Source organism: Biomphalaria glabrata, chromosome 13 (genome assembly GCF_947242115.1).
Source record: "Biomphalaria glabrata chromosome 13, xgBioGlab47.1, whole genome shotgun sequence".
NCBI lineage: Eukaryota > Metazoa > Mollusca > Gastropoda > Planorbidae > Biomphalaria > Biomphalaria glabrata.
The window spans coordinates 4,926,825-4,930,257 of NC_074723.1; positions in this window are offsets into that span (position 1 = coordinate 4,926,825).

The window sequence follows — 3,433 nt, forward strand, 5'->3', positions numbered from 1 at the left end:
ACCCCCTCCCCCCCGACACACACATACAGCAACAGAGGAGTAGACAATAGCAATCCATATTTTCGATGGTCTTAAGCGACCCCTGGCAAATAGTCAATCGACCCCCAAGGGGGTCGCGATCCACAGGCTGAGAACCCCTAAGTTAGACCTTACGGTCGAAATACAACACACACTTATGGAATGATCTCAAAGGTGCATAACTGAGTTTTTACTTCGTTTTAAGCGTAAATAAGTTGTCTTTCCTTGCATTAGAAAGTGATTTTCATCTATAAAGGTATTAAAATAATAAAATTAATAGCATTTTTGTCCCTTTAAGCTGAAAAACAGAATAAGTATATAATACCAAGAAGCACTTACAAAGCTATGATCAGAATTTGCTAAATATTATGCTAATTTCAAAGTTCATTTGATCAATGAATTCATGAATGACACTATTGAAAGATGGCAAGTAGATAAAAACAAGACCCGATATGAACTTCCTGTGAGACACTAGGTCGGGTTGATTTTCATTAATCATTATTGTAATAATTAGTGTCCAAAATTTGTTTTTACTTTTGCTATAAATATTACGCCATTATCTCTTGTCGAATGTCAAAATGCAGAGGCGTCTCAACAGGTCAAGCCCACTTGGCCTCCTAATTCCTACCTACGCCACTGGTTATGCAGTTTGAAGTATGAATGCGTCATGATTTTGGGCGCATTTTTTTTATTCACCATGTGTTGTCTACATCTATCTATCTATAAAATTCTCTTCTTCGTCCAACCATGCGGGATACGGCGCACGCACGCCGACTCTCTAGCCATTGATTAAACAGTCATGGAAAGATAACTCTTTTATTTCTGCAAGTCTGACTAGAGTTACCCCACGTAACGGCGACAGAGAGCGCGGCTTAGAAAAACAAAAAGGGAGGGGGAACAAGTAATCTTCTCTGTATATATAATTCTCTACGTCGCCCAACCATATTTTAGCCTTTGCCATGACAATTAATAAAGCACAAGGCCAAACGTTCAAAAAGATATGCCTGTATCTTCCAAAACCTGTTTTCAGACATGGACAACTGTATGTTGCTCTCTACAGAGTTCTTTCTTTTCATTCACTCACAGTAGTTTGCCCAAACCCACCCCATTGGGACAACGTTGTCTTTCAGAAAATGCTCATCCGTCACTTAATAGCGGCGTATGCTGCGCCGCGGGTCGACTAGTAATATTTAATTTAGACGATTACAGCCATTAATTCACTGATGCGTTTCATCAATGAAGCTGTAAGCCCAGCTTTAGTTTGTCAAGTTTATTAAGTTGTACAGCTTTCTCCTCCTTTCTGCTGTCCTGTAGGAAGGCAATTGTCTAGAGACCCTATACAACACATCATTTATTCAAGAAAAACAAAGTAAAAGTTCCACGAGGATGTCATCTGGTCAGCACAACGACCAACCACATTCATTCTTAAGGGTTTTTAATCAAGTTCTAAAATCTGTTACTTTTGTGTACTTTTAATCTGGCATTCCTCCCGAGGCAGCTTTATCAGCATCAACTGCCCCCCCCCCTCCTCAAAGCCATTACTAAATGATTCTGTTCAACCCCCCCCCCCTCCCACATTTTTCTACATTACAACCTGAGTAGGGGATTTCCCTTTTACTTTCCAAGTCTATTTCTAGACACACTTTTATATATAGCTTAAAGAAATCAATCACACGTGAAGAATCTTTGATGACTTGAAAGATTAGTGTGACGAGGTCACGTGGTACACATCCTGCATCGCGTCAGTTTTTAATCACCTTGTGATATAAAGTATAGCACATTTATTCGATACTTGAACAAACTCGGAAGCGCTAAATATAGTTAAAAAAACAAACCAGGATCGTGTGGGCAATGAGGCCTTCTTCAGCTACCCAAAAGGAAAAAGACAAACAATTGTACACAAAATAGGTTAGTTTAAATGACCTATTTGTCTGGTCAGGGGTTATTGTTGACTAGCGAGGTAGAATGAAAATGAGCTCCGTTTGGTGTAAAAGCGCAGGAAACCTTGAAGAGTTTTTGCTCAATGATTGAATCTTCATCTTATTTTAAAGAAATCTCTGAGTTGGCAGTTGATCCTTAAAAATGGATAGTACCTGACAATAGAATTGTTCACCCTACGTCCCTACAGCAGTAGAATATTGTGATTTTTAGAAATAATGATCGTTACATGGGTGTATACTGGCAGATCCTAACCTATCGGGGACGAATGATAAAGAGCTTAGCTTTCAAAACGAGAGGTCATCAGTGTATTGGATGTGTTGTGGGGGGTCCACTCCGATTGGTCATCAGTGTTAAGTATTAATGGATGCTGCGGGGTGGGGGAGGGGCTAGCTAGGGCTTGTGACCTTTGACCACTGGGGTGGTAATTTGCATACGGGCGAAATGACACTTGATCAGAAAAATGTTTTTTTGACATTCCGATGGTCTAGAGCAGTGGTCTTCAACGGGGGCGATATCGCCCCCTAGGGGGCGTTTTCGAGATTTTGGGGGACGCTGAGAGCCAAAGGGGTGGTAGGGGGGCGCTGGGCACAAAATGGGGCGGTAAGGGGGCGCTGGGCATAGAGGCGGAAAGAAGAAACTAAAGGTGCTCTGAAACAAAACAAATTTAAAAATTCTTCAACATTAAAGCTGGGAAACTAAATATAGACAAATTATAGTTAACTTGCTTCTAATTTAAGAACAGAAACAGCGTTAGAAATTGAGTTCGGGAATCCCATTTTCTATTTTTAAATTCTTACTCTTTTGCTATGATCAGAGAGTATCTATTGTCCTTGGATCTCGCGCGTATAAATGTTTAAGATTTGATAAAGAAGTTAATACGCCTTTTTGATTCTAGTTTATTTTATCTACATATGTTAATATATTGATATGTAAATAATTAATTGCAAAAAAAATTAAAGGTAACAGTTCAAAGAATATTTTAACTTTTTAAAAACAAAAAAACATTGCTAAAATGCTGTTACGAAAACTCACTGGTATGTCATGTAATATTTCCTTGAGATTTATTGAATTGCTACTAGAAAAAAAGTAAGTTCTAATTTGATGGCATTTTAAGATGAGGTTATGAAACCAAGTCCGCTACACGAACATATAGCGATTTCCAAAAATAATTTAAGAATATTCATGAACAATTATAAAAATCTACAATTAAAACAATATTAAAAACAAAAAACGGCAAAGCAGGATATGTTTTAATGGTTTCTTAGAAAAATGCATAGGTGTTTTTAAAATACTTGTGATATTGTTGAAAAATTGATTAAAACTAAATTTATTTTAAAACATATGTAACACAAAAAGACTTTTTTTCTGTTAGAGATGAAATATTATTTCAAAATTGTCTAGCTATGTAGCTTATGAGGACATATAGGAAACCATCAGTGGCTGGACGCTACAATGACTTCATAGGTAATATAGA